The following is a 19,764-nucleotide window of genomic DNA, read 5'->3' as shown; positions in this document are numbered from 1 at the left end:
GACTCCACCCATGTCTTTTAGAAGAGAAGTAGTTGCCTTCCCACTGAAGCGTTTTGCGAGTCAAGGCTTCTGCCCTTTGTCATCTGAGTCGAGCCTCCTATTGTGATTCGCTTGCTGTCTGTGACCCCTGGGATGGAAGAGCCCTTTTCGTGTATGGGTTCTCGTGAAGTTCCAGAAAGGCTTTGGATCCTGATGTGTTCTGGGAAGTTTATGCTGTGACCTAAAGGGCTGAGATCTGAATGTTCGCCTCTTGGACCGCTTCAGAGATCTTCACATGGTTTTCTTCTTGTCTTTGGTTTCAACTAGGATTTTTTTCAAGATGTTCACCAGAGTCTTCCTCCTTGAAATGGGTATGACATTAGGATGACTTTCGCTTGGATGTCTGTCGGCCACAGTAGGCATCTGGCCACTGTAGTGGAAGCCATGGCTCTGGAGGAAAAAGATAATGCGTCCAGGGTGGTATCAGCTGTAAAGGTGCTGGCTTTGAGAATTCTACCAGCCCCTTCCAGGAGGTGTTTGTTGTTCCCTGGAAGTAACTGTATCAGTCTCCTGGACCAGACCACTGAAGCTCTCGAGACGATCCATGCAACAGCGGAGGCCTTGATAGCTATGGATATTGCTTAATGAGCTCTCTTTAGGGACACATCTTTCTTGTCTAGACTGTCTCTGATAGTGCCTTGTCTGTCTTCGGAGAGTAAACCCTGTGACTGCAGTGCTGTCACCGGAGCATCAATGACAGGTACCTGCAACAACTCATTAACAAAGTTAAGTAAGGTGTACTGTTTTTAAGAACACTGGGAAAGTGTTTGCATGCTGCTGGCATGAACCACTCTGCCTTTAGTTGGCGCTCAAAGTATTCTGGGAATGGGAACACTTTTACTTTTTCCTCTGATCTAGGGAAAAAATTCCTATTCCCCTTGGGTCTACCTTTGCATCTCTCTGCCTTGGACTCCTCCTTGTCTCCCAGTCGGACCTTCTGAAGGTCTAGGGCTGATAGGGTTTTTGATAGGAGGTATTGATAGTCCTCCACCTGAAATAGCCTATTAGACTGTTCAGCATTGGGAACTTCCTCCTCCTCTGACAAGAACTCCCCTTCGTCTGAAGCTTCACTAGGTGAGGAATCCTCCTGGGCCCATCTGAGAGACTTATCTAGGGGTGAGGTCTGGGGGTTCTTTCTGGCAGCTTTGGTTGGCCATGGACCTCCTTGGTCTCTACTTCCCCTTGAGGTTCCAGGTACTGGTGAGGAGGAAGCATTGTTAGACAAGGGTGCCTCTGAATTACAAAGGGACAGTATCTCCTCTCTCGTCTGGCCGATGGCAGATAGGAATTCCGGAGGCAATACAGACTGAGAAGCACTTACGTGGACTTCCGGTGCTGTACGGCTGGAGCTCTGCGTGCTCGGGTTGTTGTTTTACCGATCTTATCCCACTGGGAGGTTGGCAAGCACGTCATTGCTCGCAGGTGGGAAATCAACAGATGCGTCTTCTATTCCTGCTGAAATTGAGCTCCGCCAAATGGTGTTGTTCTTAGCCAACTGGCTGTAGCGTGCACTACTAACGGTCTCCCTCTTGGAAAGTCGGGACCTTTAGAAGGCCGAGAATCTGTTGCTGCCGCTTGTTAGCCAAGAAGATGCTCAGCCCTGTTAGGCATGCCGGTGCTGGCTGGGTCTGTTCTCGCTGTTGGAAGGATGGCTCCCTGGGAACAGCCCGAGGCCCTCTCCATAAAACTCTCCTTGGAGTCCAATGACTCCCTCGAGTCCATCGTCCTCTTCTTCTCCCCCCCTCCCCAATTAGAGAGAAGAAGAAAGGAGAAGGCAGGTTTGAAAGAGGAGAAATGAGAACTAGGAATCAAAAGAGTAAGAAAAGATTAGATGAGAAGAATGAGGTAGCAGAGCTAACCCACTAACGAACTGCTCTCCCCAGAGGCAGGAATAGAACTCTGAGAGGAGAGAGGGTGGTCCCACACACCAAGGAAGAGGAAAAAGATTTCAACTTCCTGCCTCCCTGATTAGATGGTGGGAAACACCCAAGGTGTCCTCCGCCTCAAAGGGAGAACATCATACTCCTGATTCCCACCTCAACCAACTGGGTCAGAAACACCATGCTCAATGGGTATTAAACCACCAAAGAATGTAGAATTATCAACAGAGTACTATTATTTCCATCCTTTCCCAAGCAACAACTATCTACCAATATTACAAGGCAGTTGCAGTTCTAAGATCAGGCAAGAAAATAGATTAAAATGTCCACATAATAAAAGTTACTGAAGAAAGACTGAATTGTTTAACTCACCTGGATCCATAGATGGCTTTTAGATAGCCAACTTCAAAGCAGTCAGCGCTTTCTGACCCCTACCTTTAAAAGAATAAACTATTCTTACAACCTAGCCAAACAATCACCTTCCTCTACTTGTAATTAGTAGTGACAGACAAGGGCTGATTATTGGTGAGGTAGGTATACTTGTCCAAGCAACTTGTCACACTAACACACATACAAGCAGCAATGATAGTCTGAACTCTGTTAACATTCTGATATTGAACCACTGAGATGGTAGAGTCCAGATCTTGATGGAGACTCAAGTGATTTTATACATGCTCAGAAAATAAAGTATTGCAACTATCCAAGTTCACATGCTCAGGAGACAGATGTAAAAGCCCCCCTCAGCACCTGGAACAGCTCAGTTTAAAAATTCTTCACAGACCCAATGACCATATAGAAGTATCCACATTTTGCTCATACAACTAGTACAGATTAGTCAAAAAACTGTACTCAAGCCTGTGTTTAGTCCTGGTTATTGTGAATTTTACTTGCAATTTAAGTTCAGATTGCTTGTCAATTTGTATCCAATCTTCTTAAAAAGTCAAGCTTACTGGGATCTAGGGATGTGTGAATTGGGTTTCCAATTCGGGGAAATCCCCGCCAAGCAGCTGATCCGTGCTGACAGATGCAGCGAAAAAACCCTTTAAAGTCCATCTGGGTCACGGGGGGATTCCCCCCATAACCAAGACAGAGTTTAAAGAACCATTTCTCCGCTGGAGAAATGATAAGAGTTTAAAGGGCCATTTGCAAACAGCGGTGACAGGGCCCTTCCCTGCTCCACCTGGGTTGCGGGAGAAGTGTTTCCCCTGTGACCCAGATGAAGTTTAAAGGGTCTGCCACAAACCCCACCAAGCAGCTGATCTGCACTGGTGGGGTTTGAACTCCCCCCTCACCGTTTATTTCACCCGATGGGAGGGGGAGGAGGGACAGCAGACAGAAGGACCCCCTCCTTCCCCTCTCATTGGGTGAAATAAGCAGCGGGGGTGGGGTAGTTTGTCAGTGCTCCGAATCTTTACAGCGCACACTGAAGCGGGTCAAGCAAGGGATTCCCGAAGCAGCTTGCCGCTTCGGGAATCCCTTATTTCTGATGTTTTTTTCTGCTTCGGGTTTCCCAAAGCTGGGAACCTGTTTTTTTTTTTTTTTGCATACCTCTACTGGGATCTGAAGAACAAAGTCAACAGTGCAAGTCACTTGATTCCAGAAGTCAACCAGGGTTGTAAAAAGAGTATCAGTCATATTAGAGGGCTACTGCCTGAGGGCCTTTGGAAATCCTTCCAGATCAGCCTGTGGGGCTGGAATTGACGAATGAGTTCTCCACTCTTGCACATTTTATGATGGACCCCAATTCTAAACTTCAACAAGTAATGGTCAGTTCAAAACAAAAGGGTTGCTGAAACTTCCCCTGACAAATCATAACCATCCTGAAATCAGAGCAAAAGACCAAATAGATATATCACATATGCATGAAAGTGTTTTGCAACAGACCTATAGATGACATGGAAGCCCTGAAGTTCAAACTAAGGCAGCCTCAGCATAGATGCAGAGGGCCCACAGAACTAAAAGCCTGAGGCCCAAATTACATTTTTCATTCAACACATGGTCCCAACAGGACTTGAATAAGGATGCCAACTGGAAGTACCACCAGATAACTCAACTTAGAAGTACCACACATGTCTGACTCTGGTCAGGCCACAGTGCAAGGGAAAGACGGTCTCCTGCTTCCTCCCATGCCATCTTCCTGATCTGAAATGACCCAGGGGTGTTATCTGTCTGTGTAGGGCTGAACATGTAAGAATCCAGCACACATGCAGTCCCTTGATGGGGCAAATAAGGCCACTTTGGGCCATTTCAGATCAGGAAAACTGCATGGGGGGAAGCAGGAAACACCTCCTGCCCAGGCCACAGTCCCATCAGAAACAGGGCTGTGCAGCACGTCTGAAATGAGTTGCCACGGTGACCTTGCAGCTGTCATACGACTGTAAGTACCTATGGTGATTACTGGTAAAATGCAATGTGTAGCTTGGGCCTCAGACCTCACCTTTAGATCTGAGACCACCTTGAGCATCTCAAGGCATGGGAACTACTAAGCAGTAGGTGCCCCCAGACTTCCAAGCCCTCTCTTGCCAACTCCAAGGATATTCAGAGGCTGCTCTCACCTGAGACAAAATCCACCACAACTCTGGGTCTTCTATTCCAGGAACCCAAACACCACAGAAAAAGCCAATCTTACTCACAGACCCATATGCACGTAGCAACCTAAAATCTCCCACACAATTCTGAATCAAAATATTGGGGCTAAGCTAGTTCACAACCTGCTTCTAAGACAGCTCTTGCCTCCAACACTGAAATTCCATTTCATTTCACTTAATGTCTGGTGAACAGAAACATGACATGGCATATCCATGCATCTCTGCAATCATTAAGAGGCTTATGTTTATTTTTACAAACTAAAGCAAAGACGTCTTTGCTTGTAACAAGCACTTCAGTTGCTAAGTAAATATGTGTTGCTTTGGATAACCATACAATGTAGCCTTAAGAAAATCCAACAGTTGTTGTTTTTATCAGAAAGCATAACCATGTATCTGTAGATCATTAAGTGGAATATGGAGGAAATGGTTTCAAGTGCTCCCAAGTTTCAAATGCTGAATGAACATCAATGCACACTTCCTTTTCTATACCTTGTATGGGGAAGTTCAAATGCAGCCTAGGTTTAAGTATTTCTCCTCCAACCTTACAGATTTAAAGTAAATCAATATTGCATGAGCCATATGGAAGCATTTTTTTGCAGACCAATGGATTAACCCCAGCAGGGAACTTCTCACTTCTTATACGCTAATATACTCAGTCAATATTGGCCAACAGAAATGGACAAGAGTCCAGTAGCACCTGTAAGACTAATAAAATTTGTGGTAGACTATGACCTTTCGTGAGCCACAGCTGACATCTTGGCCAAGTTTGCCTTCTCTTACTCAGAATTCTCACCACACTAGTCAAATGCATAGCAAAATGAAAGAACACAATATTCCACAACTATTATATAATGTGCCATTCTTATGACATACCAACAGCAGGGGGGTTGCATTATTGTTTTCTTCAGTATTTAAAACTAGCAACAGTTTTTCAGCTATTTTTTCAGCTTATTAACTAAACTCCGTGCTGTAATCAGACCCAAAGGTTGTGGATGACTTGAATCAACATAATATTCTATAATTTTTAAGACTTATACATTAATTCTATTTTAGTATTCTAAATAATTCCCTTTTCAAGTGAGCCAATATCAAATCAACTATACCAGATCAAGCTGGTGCAATATGAAAGGCAAATTATTCTTCTGATTAATAGCAGGTCGAATATAAAACCACAAGAGAAACTAAGCCAGCTACAGTGTAGTTAAATAGCTTAATAACTACACAGTTAATCCATATGGCCTTTCTAACCACTACAGTCATTTTCAAGGGCCCTCTTCAGAGAACCCTCATCACCTGAGGCTAGATGTGTGAAGACTAGTTGTGGCACTATATCCTTCTCCAGGGAGATTCATCTGTTCCCCATATCACTGTCTTTCACCAGAGTAAAAACGTTTTCTCTTCCATTTAGCACTCCCTCACTGATCCTTCTTTCTGTTTGTTCTGTTTAACTGTTGCACATGTACTGAAAACTGGTTTTAATGTTTCTGATTGTTCACCGTCTGGGGGGTACAAAGTTGGGTGGAAAGAGAGCATTAAAATGTTTTAAATAAATATAAAACTAATAAAATAGCTAGTTTGCACTGCCCTGACTTTCTGCAACCTGTTTTATTCCCTCTGCTCCATTCAAGAATCTATATTTTCACATACCATACAGTTCCACAGCACTTTCCTTCTTCTTTATTAACAGTAAGTTCTTTCGACCTGAGGTCTTAAACCAAACAGTACAATATTTATAAAATCACAGATCATATACCAACAAGCAGAGATTAGCAAAGAAAATTGTACTGGCAAGACATAATTATCCCATTAATACATAACAATGTCTCAAAGATACAACAATAGACAAAAACTTGGCTGCAGTTCGCACAACTAAAGGGTTAACATCAGCCAACAAAAAAGATACTACTTGAGGCTCCACAATTCCACAGCTCTGCTGCATTATTTCATACAGTCACAACACTCACAACCCAACATACATCTGAGGCACATCTGAAATTCAAAGACCACACATCCAAGCTATTGTCCAACCACTAAAAATGTTTCTATTAATGTTGGGAATTATGACTACATTTATTTGCTAATGTCTTCAGTAAATATATTCTTAGCTGAATAGGAATTTTATCTGCAAATGACACTGATGTAGAACCATAAAGAAGCACAAGAAAACACTCTATTAAGCTGTTTGCATTGCTACAGAAACAGTAGCTAACTTAACCTAGAATGTGCTTTTGTATCCAAAGCTATGGAAGACTGCTTAAGATGACTCACAGGGCAATCATAAGCAATACATTGATTTCAGTGGACTTAAAAGAATGTAACTGTAGCAGAGGAACTGTGGCTGAGTGGTGCAGCATCCGTTTGGCATGCAGAAGGTCCCAGGTTCAATTCCCCACATCTCCAGAAAGGATCAGATCTCAGGTGATATAAAATACCTCAGCCTGAGACCCTGAAGAGCCACTGCCAATCTAAGTAGACAGTACTGCTTTTAATGGACCAAGGATCTGATAAGGCAGCTTCATGTATCAAACACTGCTTAATACTACTGTCTACTGGCTTTAATATTCAGAGATCATCTGTTACTCTACATGTCCTTGGGCTAAACCCTGGCAGCAAACAGTTCTGGCCTGGGATGTAGCAAAACCTATCTCAAAAGAATGGGAAGAGACAATGAATTAACTGATTCTTACCTCTTTATCTGTGAATCCCTGTACAGTTCAATTACAAATATGTGCCAAAATGTTTAACTGCCCAATCAATAAAAAGATCACATGCAACTGTGGTCTTTATGTTCCTTTATGTGACTTCACAGTGATAAAGTTTTTTTAAAAAAAATTCCGACAACCTAAAAATTGCTGAATGTGATTTCTAAAGTTCTGGGATTTAGATTATAGAATGTAATAGTCTATAAATTCACATATTTACCAGTAAATGGGCAACTATTTTTCCAGGCAAGTAAGTCTTCGGATTTTACTTTTCATGCTGCTGTACCTATGAATACTATTACGTTGACCATCTAGTTGCATATCAAGAGACTAGAATATTTTGCAAGCAAGGGCTGGTAGTTGCTATCAACAAAAGGATTGAGGGTGGGAGAGAGATAAAGAGAGCAGTTGTTCTGCAGGCAGGCCTGATCTAGTCTCCCCTGAAGTAGGGCCACAGGCTTGGCTAGTGAGCCCTGGGAGGCTCCACTGGAACAAGAGGCAAGGAGCAGGAGCACAGGGCCTAGAGGAGCAGCTGATCCAGCAATGCAGCCTTCCAAAGCCTCAGCCAAAATAGACTGGAAGTTGATCTGGCTCAGCTGCACTTGCTGGCAGGTGTTGAGGCTCCTGAAACTGGGCTGTGTCTTAGTCAGCATCCTGTGAATCCATACTACTCTCGGAGCATTGTTATGGATCCAGGTTGGGGTTGCATCCTGCCAATCTGGCACATTGTCTCCTTTGCGCAATCTCAGTATGGACCTTCCATCAACACTGCTCCTGTGGAGTGGGACTGGGTCCTGAGGGGCTGTGGCCCCATGATTGCATCCTACCTAGCAGAGGCCTGGTGGCTCAGAGGCCAGTGGCAAAGTCTCCCTTGTGGGCTCTGCCAGGGTGGCCTCTGAAAGAATTTAGTTAGCCAGTAGGTCTTCAGCATCAGACCCTCTCTAACCTCTCTAGTATTCTTGGTTCCCCAGCCTTGGCTCCTTAAGTTCTTCCTCTAAGCAGTCAGAGTCACTGAGTTGGTCAGAGGGGGTCATAGCAGCAGTAGAATAGAAAATAAACACTAGCATTTCCCAATTATCTCAGTAGAGAAATCGGACCTTTGGACACTTACCATGAAGGGTCCTTCTCCTCTGAGGAAAGGAGGACATCTTGGGTGATTCCCACCATCCAATCAGGGAGGCAGGAACTAACTTTCTTCCTCTTCCTGTCTAGCCTGTGGGACCACCCTCTCTTCAGTTCAGGTGACTCCACAAAGCAGTAACATTGAATTTATCATTCAGCAACTGTCAATACTGAGAGAAAAAACACCTGTTGCATTAACATGTACTGTAAATAAATCATAACCCGGAGGAGGTAGAAGAATGAGGCAGCAGGGTAGAGAAGGACGGAGACCCGGGGAGGGCAAGATGTCCTCCTTTCCTAAGAGGAGAAGGACCCTTCACGGTAAGTGTCCAAAGGTCCATTCTCCCTCTGAGGCGGAGGACTTCTTGGGTGCTCCCAAAGCAGTTTCCAGTTTCTGGGTAGGATGTGGTCTTTGTCTACGATCATGCACTGTAGTACTTTTCTACTACAGGCAGTGTCCACTGAATCATATAGATTTGATTTGTAGCATCTTAATAAGGTCAAGACTGACAACCTTGCAGCCTTGCAGACTTCTTCTACAGAAGTGTTCCTGTGTAATGCTGCACTGGTAGTAGCATTCCTCAAAGAGTGAGCTGGTATTCCACAAGGAACCTCTACGAAGAGAGTTTTCAGGAGTTTCGATAGTGTATGTTTTGCTATTGGCACCTACCGCTGCTGAAGACATTTTCTTCCCCAAATTGAAGGGAGATATATTTAAGAACATTAAGACTGACTTTCTAGTTTGCACTATTCGGAGCAGATAGGCCTTGAGCCTCCTTCTGACATCTAGGTTGTGTCAGAGCCTCTCCCTAGTCTATTTAGGGTACAGGTAGAAATATGGTAGCCTTATCTCTTGCAAACTATGCAGTTTGGAATACGCTTTTGGAAGACAGTACGAGGCATCACCTTACCATTGGGAAAGATAGTGTTTTCAGGTCTGACTAAATCTTCTGGCAGACACGAACATAATAAGGAAGATAGTCTTCATTCTCAGCCTTCTCAGGGGAACATCCTTGACCGGTTCAAATGGATGTTTGGTCAGGGCTGTATAAAATGTCTACTGAGTGAGGGCTTCCCAATAAGAGTTGTAAATTCTGAACATAAACTGTTTTCTGAATGCTAGGAGAGTGTTGGCCACCTCTCAGGAATATCCCCATCTTAGGAAGGTGTTCCTTTCTATTTCCATACGGTTAACCAGAGTAAGTCTAAATGAGAGAGCCAAATCGGTCCCTGCTGTAACTTGACTGGAGAGGTCAGTAGGATGAAAGGTGGAAATATCACCATCTGTTGGAGGATAGAAAGGCATGGTCTGTTACTGGTAAGGGTAGTAATACATAGAGGATGCCTAATGGCCACTGCAATGTCAGGGCATCTGCTTGTGGATAGAACAAATCTTGTCATGTACCCCGGTAGTTGATGGCTGTGTTGGGACGCACACAGGTCCATGAGGTGTTGTGAAGTGCAATATTATGAGATGTTTCTTAAGGGACTATTCCCTGTTGTCCCGTCAGCCAGTCTGCCTGGGAATTGGATATGCCTTTGATGTGTACAGTTCTGACCGAAGCTAGGTGACCATCCAACCGGGTAAGTATCCTGGCTGCCACCTTGTGTCGCCTCGAGGTCTTGAATCCCCCCTGCTTGTTTATATATGTTTTGTCTGCAACCTTGTCCATACAGATCTCTGAACTGGAACAGGGCCAGACAAATTGCTCACCTTTCTAAGTCATTGATAGGAAGGCATGCCTAACCTGATTCTTACACCTGTAAATATTGGTTGTTCTTGAGGGGTCATGAATCTTTTGCTTTGCATTGGGTTGGTGACCTTGGCTCAGATGGGTTTTGATCTAAAGTGGTATCTGAATGGGAAGATCTGTCTTCTCCATGATCTGTTGTTAATGAGATCTAAGAAAGGTCTGAAGTGGTCTTGCCTATAGACGACCCCAAAGGTATTGCATTGTAGGTGGCCACTAGCAAACCCATCAGTTTCAGTAGTGTTGTGAGAAGTGATTTTGCACTCTGATGACAGTCTCAATCAGCAGTTTGGTCTTCCTGACCTTTTCTTTGATGATGGACAGAAAAAGCCCTTTTGGAGACTGTGATCTAACCCAGGTGTTCAAGCTTGTAGGAACTGAATGGTGAATTGAGTGTTGTGGCGAGATCTTCTCTTGAACTGATCAGGAGATCGTCTGGGTACAAGTGAACATGAATACCCCCCGTCTCTGAAACGTATGATGGGGTTGATCATTAATTTTGTGAATACTCTTGGTGTGATGGACAGGCCAAAACAGGATGGCTCAGAACTGCCAATTGTTTTTTTTTAAACAAAATCTTAGATATTGTTGATGGGCTGTTAGAATTGGTACATGGAGGTACATTTCTGTGAGATCTGTAGATGTCATGTGTTCTTCTGATTGGTCACTGTGACTGACTGCAGAGTCTCCATTCAGAAGTGATACAATTTGATAAACTTGTTCAAAAAACTTGAGGTCTAATAACACCCTCCAGTCCCTATTCTTTTTAGAGACTGAGAAGATTAAGTAGACCCCTTTCTGGTGGGCAGCTTTCAAAATGTATGGAATAGCCTTGTGAGACTATTTGTAAGGCCTGCCTGCTTGTCAACCTAGGCTTGATGGTAAAGAGTAGTTGGCCTCTCACAGGGACAGCTAGCAAGTCCTGTCTTAGAGATCTGGGTATTAAGGCTGGATCTCTTTCCATGTGTGGAGAACTTTCTGTTTGATCTTGGGACAAGGTAAGCATTATCCCCACAATACAGCTGGAGAGCTGGGACTGAGAGGACTGGTTTCTCCAAGGCCATGTGGCAAGTTCATGGCAGCAGTGAGATTTGAACCTGCAGAGTACTGCATCGCTGTTGTTACTTAACCACTATACTACAAGTGGGGTCTTGAAAAGACCCCCCTTATTAAAGGGCTGCCTAGATTAACCCCAGGATGGCCATTTGGAATCTTGTCTGGACCTTAGTAGTGTGTGTTGTGAATAAAAGGCTGAGGGCCAATGGATCTCCTCTCAGATGGTTTGAGTGTTTTTGGCAACACATTCTTCTGTCCTAGGTCTCAATCTAGATCTTTCCCAGGGCATCCCCAAATAGCTTGTCTCTCTGAAAGAGGTAAGCCAGGACGATATTTTTAGAGTGTGAATCTGCTGGCCATGCTCTTAGTCAAGCATGCCAGCTTGTTACTGCTGTCAAGACCATAATCCTGGAAGAAAAAGGTAAATATATCCAGGATGACATCTCTCTTGAATGTATTGGCCCTTACATTTCTGTTTGCCCCTTCAATGGGGGCAGCTATTGTTGTACAGGAGGAACTGGATCAGTTTCCAGATCCATACTCCTGACACTCTTGAAGCAATTGAGACAATAGCTGTAGCCTTAATAGCCATGGTCATGGCCTTGTGAGCTCTTGTTAGCATGGCCTCTTTCCTCTTGTCTAAGTGGTCTCTGACTGATCCTTACCCATCTTCTGACCAGAGCCCAGATGACTGAAGTGTAGCCACTGGAGTTTCCATCGCAGGTACCTGCAACAACTCATAGCAAAGAAAGGTAGTGAGTAGTTTGTTTTGTTTTGGGACCAAGTTTGGGGATTATTAATTGGTTTATGGTTTAGACCACTCAGCCTTGAACCTTCTCCCCAAATATTCTGGAAATGGGAGGACCTTTTCTGAGGAACCTTCACTAGGAACACTCTTGTTTCCCTGGGTTGGATTTGGTATTCCCAGTCTAAGGGTCCTACTCCCCCAAGGGTAATTTCTACAGCTCTAAGGCTGAGAATGTCTTAGGGTAGTAAATACTGGTAGACCTCAGATTCAGACTGCCGGGCTGACTGTTCTGGTAGGGATATTTCCTCCTTTTCCACATCTGAAGGAATTCATCCTTCTCCCTGTCATTACAAACTATATGAGGGCGATCCCCCTGCTCCGTGGGGATCCCTGACTGATAAACATTACAAACTGCCTTATTCTGACTCAGACCATTGGTCAGTGTTATCTCCTCAGACTGGCAGGAAGAGGTTTTTCCCCTCATCTACCTAATCTTTTAAACTGGAGAACAGTTTAATGGGGAACAAACCTGGATCCTTGGCATACAAAGCAGAAGCTTTTCCACAGAACTACAGCCTTACTCATGGAGGGAGGAGGCAGACACCACACCACTATTTCCTCCCTCCTGGTTAGTCTTAAGAGTTAAAAGGTTCAAAGACACCAGCAAGTTTGCGCCCTTTATACATTACCCATCTGACAGGGATAGGCAGGGCTAGATCCTGTTGTAAAAGCAGGGCTAAATCCAAAGGGGAAAGGCCTGCTGTAAAATTTCCAGCCAGGAGATTGGCATGGGCACATTCACATGGTGCCAGGGCTGAGGAGATTTCTGGAATCTTTATAGGGCCAAGGTGCTTCTGACTGGCAAAGTGACAGGATTTCCTCCTTCACAGTCTAATTGCTGACAGGAATTCTGGAGGTAACATGCTTGGGGGAACACTTGTGTGGCCCTCCTGGGCTTGTTGGCTGGAGCTCTGGGTGTCTGGATTATGTTTCAACCGTGTCTCTTGCCAGGAGATTGGCAAGCACATCTTTGAGAATAGGCGGGAAATCACTCATCGCGTTGTTTCCCACCAAAATTGAGCTCCGCCAGGTGGCGCTGTTCTCAGCTGGCTGACTGAAGCATGCTGTTTTAACAAGCTCCCTCTGTGGAAGAAGGGGCTGTTTTAGAGGCCTGTGTCTCTTCCAAGGCCATTTCCTCGCTGGGGAACCCATACAGCCTAAGAGGCATGCTGGTGCCAGCTGGGCCTGTTCCCGCTGCCGGTAGGACGGCTCCGTGGGAACAGCCCATATTCTCCTCGCCAGGGAACCCATACAGCCTAAGAGGCATGCTGGTGCTGGCTAGGCCTGTTCCCACCGCTGGTAGGACGGCTCCATGGGAACAGCCCATATTCTCTTCCATGAAGCTTTTCCTCAGAGTCCGATGACTCTCTAGAGACCATCTCGTCCTCTTCTTTTCTTTCTTTGGCAAGAGGAGTAAAAGAAGAGGAAATAGGAGGAGAGTAAGGTAATGAAGTAAGTAAGGAGTAAGGTAAAGAATGATTTGAGGAAGAAAGATAAATAAGAGATAGAGAGAGAAAAGGCAGCAGGACTAGTCTGTCCTGGAGGCAGGAACAGAACTGAAGAGAGGGTGGTCCCACAGGCTAGACAGAAAGAGGAAGAAAGTTAGTTCCTGCCCCCCTGATTGGATGGTGGGAATCACCCAAGATGTCCTCCGCCTCAGAGGGAGAATAGAGAATTCATAAATTAGCTACTGACTCTCAGATAGACTGGAGCAGAAACACACAGGATGAATCCAAGGGTATGTTTAAGGGAAGGCCAGGTCAGGAGTGAAAATGCCCATCCCATTCCACCATTTACCTCAACAGGCACTCTTCTTTAATATACGTTTCAAGACAGGAGCAAGGCAGTTCTCTCAGCACAAAGATGAAAAGCTAGTAATCTCTACTAAATCCTATAACTTCAGATTCAACATAATAGATACCTTCAGTTTGAAGTACTGATGCAGTTATAAAACAGAAGTTGAAGAGATTTTACTTTGTAAATTCTTTAGCACTCCAAAAATGAACAACAACATGGTTGGAGGAACGGGTTGGAAAAGCAATCTAGAAAGCTTTTCAATGCCCAAGATCTTCCCCCTTCAAGATTATCTATACTTTCAGAGTCTTGAGCAGGTGTCCACCACCACTTTTTCCTCCCTTTAATCTACTCAACCTTTCATACCAACTGGAATACTTTCAGACCTCATCAGTTTGTTTTTTTGATATTTTTCTTTCCTTTTTCACAAGTCAATAAATCATATTTTTCTGCATATCTGGGGGGTGTTCAAGTATGTAGGAACTTCTAGAAACCTTGTATGTGGGGTGGCCTGGTTTTGTTATTTTTCATGTTTGGCATAAATCACCCATTTTATTATTAGATACCAGTAATTAAAGAACACACAAAAGCCACTTTTAAATATATTTTTTAAAAATTATGGCATCTTCCACAGCCGGCATTTTATGAAAACTGGTTATTTATACAGCACAAGAATACAAAGTTTCATAAGCAAAACCAAAATAAACTGGGCTGAATTGGGCTAGAACGGACTGCTGCCGCACAGGGGAACCTTCCCCCGCACGGCGGCAGCCCAATCATGGCCGTTTCAGGCCCAAATTGGGCCAAAATGGGCCCTAAATGGCCGAAACGGGACTGAAACAGCCCAGATCAGGCCCAAATCAGCCTGAAACAGGCCGCTGCTGGGGCAGGGGATCTCCCCCACCCTGGCCGATTTGGGCCTGAAGTGAGCCGAAATGGGCCCAAAACAGCAGAAATTGGCCAGATTGGGCCCTAATCGGCTTGGAATGGGCTGCTGCCAGGCAGGGGAACCCTCCCCTGCCCTGAAACAGCCCAATCCTTGCCATTTTGGGCCCATTTCAGCAATTCTGGGCTTAAACAGGCCCCAAATGGCCAAATACCCACCAGTCACGTGGGTATTTTTAAAACATGCTAGAACGCAGTTCCACTGTGTTCTGGCTGAAAAAAATCCCTGGAGGCAACTCATGATTAGTGCTAGCCAAAGTGTTGCTCAATTCAGACATTATTACAAATTATGGAAAGGGGAGGAGGCAGATCAGGAGTGACCCAACTGACCAGCTGCAGATTCCTGATCTGAGCTGTGGTTCTATGACATCTGAACTGAACCAATGATAAAGACATAGAGAGAACAGAAGGTGAAACAACGGTAGCAAAAGATACATAAAGGCACATTCAATTTACAAGCACTCAATTTGTATGGAGCTGACAATGCTAAGTACAAGATGAAACAGTCAAGTTGAATCCCATCAACTCAGCTTTTTTGAAAAAGAAAACTCATTTTTCATATCATTTTCATAATCATTCTAAAGCACATTCGGAAGAAAAATAATTATTCATTCTGGCCCACCCAGCAAGTTTCCGGGGTGAACATGGATTTGAACCTGGGGTTTGTACACACTTCCCGCACCCATTGTTTCTCAATGGTATAAATCAATCTCCTACAACAAGCCACAGATGGAGGCTTGAGCACAATTTAGCCACATAGAAAGAGATGCTTCTGTATCCCAGCGCAGTTTCTCAAGCAAAAAGATGTTTCCAACTATATTGCTATTAGCTTACAGTTGTGCGGTGTGACCCTAAGCATATTTACTCAAAATTGCCTAGCTACTATCCTGTATGCATATACTTAGTAGTAAGCTCAGTGGATTCATCCCAAGAAAAATGCTTAGGGTCAGTATGTGTTTTTGCAAAAAACAGCCATAATACAGCAGTCCAACAGGTCAATTAGCTTAAATCAATAGGAGTTAAACAATTGCAAGGTCTAGTTTTGGAATAGTTTATAACATTTACAGTTTTAAACTGTGAAACAAGAAATTGCCTAAACAGAAGGTTACCTAAGAAAATATAAATAATTGGGGCATTCTGCTTAGTATTCAGCTGCAAAGGCTGTTTAGAAGTTGTTCAGAAACATGTAACAAAATCGCAGGAACTAACCAAGAACGTACTTAAAGTAATGCTTAATTTTTAGGCTACCTTAGGAAATGCTACCATGCCAGGAAAGAACCTATCATTAAGGGAAACATTCACATTTCCAAAGCAAACTAATTATGTATTAGGAGTACAAATTAAAATCACCATATTCTGACAGGTCCACCAACAGCAACCAAGTAAAGCGTGGTGACTTCCCTGATTATTTAGTCCTCCCCAGTACTTTTTAATCATATCTTCTTATCAAAACCTTACAAAAGCTGTTCAACTTGATTAAACTTGCATTCAGTGCCAATCAGATGCTCAGGCCTAATCTATCTAGTCTGACAGTCAAGGCCTTAATACTTAATGCATTAGAAGTAGTATGATGTCCATACAGTGACCGGAACCTTCTTCTCTATGAGGTTCCCAACTAAACCTCTAAAAAGTACAAAACAGTGCTCAGTCCTGAATTTTGTTCTAATGTAGTACTGCTTCTATTACATTTATTTTAATTTTTGAATATTTAAGAGAATGGGGAAATGCAAACATATTCTGGAAGGGGGACACGTCATGCTTCTAAGTTTCTAGAACTCTGCAAACCACCATCAACATTGCTTAGGTAGGAAGCTGTATCGGTTTGCAGTAGAACAGATGGACTTGAGTCCAGAGGCATCTTAGAGACCAACAAAGCTTCGACTAGCGAAAGCTAAATGCTCTTAAAGCCTTGTTAGTCTTTAAGGTGCCACAGAACTCTAATATCTCAATCAATACTGACGATACTTTTAAATAATAATACAAAAAAATCACAGGAAAACTCATGAGCAAGTAACCTAATGGAAGCTAGGCAAAATCTGAACTCAGACTAGTATCATCGCCCACACTCACGAAGTATAGCATCACAAAAGAAAACCTCCCTTCCGCTGCTGAAGGCTAAATGTCTAGAATCACTCTGGCTCACGGTTTTTGACTCGAGGACGCCTTACTTCCACCCCCTACACGAGACTTCCACGGCCAACACAGCGTCGTCTCGGAAAGGCGTTCTTTCCCAAGATTTCATCGCACGCCTCGGCCTCTAAGTGGCCCTCATACCCTGCCTGATGGGGGCCAGTTACAACAACCCCTTTCTCTGCGACAGGACTTCGCATTGTTTCGCGCCCTACTCTCAGGGAGGAGCCATTTCCCCAGTCGCTGCAGCTCGGGAAAGGTCGGCTCGGTCAGCTACAGCAAAATCCTCCTCCGCCGAGGATTTCCAGCTGAGCCAAGAGCCGCTGCCCGGGACTTCTAGGTGACTCTATGGCACCAGTTCGAGCAAAGCAGAAGGCCGCTTTACGGCACAGTTTATGGCAGCGGGCCACCTAGCGGGCTGGCCCTTCTCTGGCCTTTAGGCCTCGGCAGTAGTGCTGCCGCCCACCCCAGCCACCGGACAACGACGCCTTACCCTGGTCAGACTAGGCCGTACTCTCCCTTACTCAGCGACGGCGGGCGGGGAGTGGCATCTCGGACCGGCAGGGAAGGAGGCACCTCCTCCAAGGGCGGGGCGAAGCGCGCAGCAGCCGGAGACACCTACCTCCACCGCCACCACTCCTGAGAGAAGGGCCGGCCCGCGGCCACGTGACAAACAAAGAGAGGGATCCCGCCCACCCCCGAGCACGCGCGCACGCCGCTCCCTCGCAGCCGCGTATGGCAAGACTTTCCATTCCTGACCGCGGGTGGGAGGCCGCCGGCACGCCCCTCGGCACGCCCCGCCGCCAACTAACCGCCTCTGGCCGCTTCGCGTTCCCCGGCCAGACTCTCCGCTGCACAGAAGGCTGGCAGCAAGGGCGGGCAGAGGGAGCCTGCACAAACTACCAATGCTCGCGGGCCGCCCGCTTTCCACATCTCATAGCCGGCTTGGCGAGTGAGTCAACTATCGAAACTATCCCATTTGGCCCGAACGCACTGTTGTCAGTAGAAAGCACCCGAAGCCAGCTTGGACAAAATTGCATCTTAAAAAGAGTTCCACATATGGAGAGAAAACCGGAAGCCCACGCCTGCTTTCCATAAGCGCTCCGCATGTTTATGCTATGCATTCACCAGCACCAGCCATTCTGCCAAGGTAGAAAAACTGACAGCGCAACGTGCGTCCACATCGGCATAGCCTCTGAAGTCTCCTTAGCTCGTAGTAAAGAAGCATAGCTTCCCTCAATGAGTTGCCAGGCCGCTGGAAACGCAACACCTTGCCTCGGATTTATTCCTTCATTCCAGCCAGATGAAGACGTGTATAAACGCTGCTTTGGGACATGCAGTCCAAAGAAGAGACATATATAAAGCCTGGTTTTCGTATCGTGTTAAAATTCTTTACCCTCACAGAGAAAAGTTAAGGTTAATGTTTGTTATTGTACTTAAAAGCACCCGAGCTACACTAGCCAAGTGAAACTGATTCTATCTCAGTAATTGTAATGAACCAGGGATAAATATTGCATCATCTGTGCAGTACTTGATCTATTCCATGACTGGAGGAGTCAATTCAACATCATCCTTAACATTAAGCATGTAGAAACAACAGAATTCTTTGCTATAGAAATCAAGAGGAAAAATGCAGACACCATGTAGCTCACTGGGTAACCTTGGGCCAGTTGTTCTTTCTAACAGGTTGTTGTGATGAGAAAATGAAGGTATAATGAAAAACATTAACCTACTATAACTGCAGGGTGTTTGGGGGCAGGTGGACACGTGCATTAATAAGTATCCTCCAAATTCATGATTGTTATTAAGCAACTCTCAACAAGCATTCCAGCATAAAAAAAAGTACAAAAAAAGTATTTTTAAGAAAAAAATGACGAGGAAGCAGAATTAATTTGACATGTCAAGAGAAAACAAAATAAGCCACTATATTTGTTTAAAAGGAAGAAGCCTAAACAACAATATATACTGCAACCTAATTTTAATGTGATGCAAGAAAAGAAAGCAAGGAAGAAATTCAGGGCAGAGACACCAAGATGTTTTGCATCATACAGTTTCAAACCTTTTCTGTATTTTTAAGCTGTCTTTGAAGATTCAGATGAAACATTTCAGACAGTAATTGGTCTACTTGCAAGCACTAGGTGCCTAATAGCATCTGTATCCAGAGCCTTAGAGCAAATAACCCAAGTCCAACCTTAAATATGAGCTTAGTCAATTATTCCTAAATGATAGGCAAGGAACCGAGCAGATATCTCACCAAGCTGCAAGAATGCAGCACAAAAGCATACAATAGTAACATCTAGTTAAAATATTAAAAATGTGTGTATTGAATTCTACAGAGCAATAAAGATCAAGAGTGTTGTCAAATAATGAACCCATTATATTCCAGGGGTTCAGGACTTTCAAGTTCTGGAATTAGACACACAGTTCAATGCTCTGCAATCTAATTCTGTTGTTTTCAAGTATCTAAGCCACCTGGACATCCAGGACCTTTCCACCTCTCATTAAAACATAGCACCCTAATGAAAGCAGGTTTCAGATCACAGAAGTGTAACATTTTCACAGGTGATCCTTGACTTCAACAGAAATTTCACTTATATTTTCAGTTTCAGGGTGCTAGTATCAAATGGCTAAGCACCTGGCCAACCAGATACCTTGGACTTTTCTACCCCTTCTTGAAACAGCTGCTATCTACATATAGGAGTCTTGTATTCCCTGCCTGACAGAGGGGGAAAAACCCAAACGTAGAAAGTACAAACAACAGATTGTTTATGACCCTCAGCAGATCCCTAACAGCTTCCACCGGGGAGGGCTAATAACAAAGGGACCCCCGCCGCCCACCAGAGATGAGAATCCTCCCATCTCTAGTGCCGCACCAAACTCATCATTCCAACAGCCGCCCGCCCCACGAGGCTCCACTGGATCCGCAGCACGCAACCAGGCTTGTGTTTC

The 19,764-nt window shown here is 44.6% G+C and overlaps 1 protein-coding gene across 1 annotated transcript in view; it reads right to left on the bottom strand.

Annotated features, from left to right (window-relative positions):
- CKAP5 (cytoskeleton associated protein 5) overlaps positions 1 to 17,360 on the bottom strand; it is a 124,713-nt gene extending 107,353 nt beyond the window's left edge. The window contains exon 1 of the mRNA XM_054971137.1: positions 17,309 to 17,360. The gene's annotated coding sequence lies outside the window, so the exon portion shown is untranslated. The remainder of the gene's footprint in view (positions 1 to 17,308) is intronic.
- Positions 17,361 to 19,764: the final 2,404 nt, after the last annotated feature.

This window comes from Eublepharis macularius, chromosome 2 (assembly GCF_028583425.1).
Source record: "Eublepharis macularius isolate TG4126 chromosome 2, MPM_Emac_v1.0, whole genome shotgun sequence".
Lineage (NCBI taxonomy): Eukaryota > Metazoa > Chordata > Lepidosauria > Squamata > Eublepharidae > Eublepharis > Eublepharis macularius.
Note: the sequence above shows the minus strand (reverse complement) of the source record. Positions and strands in the feature narration are given on the sequence as shown.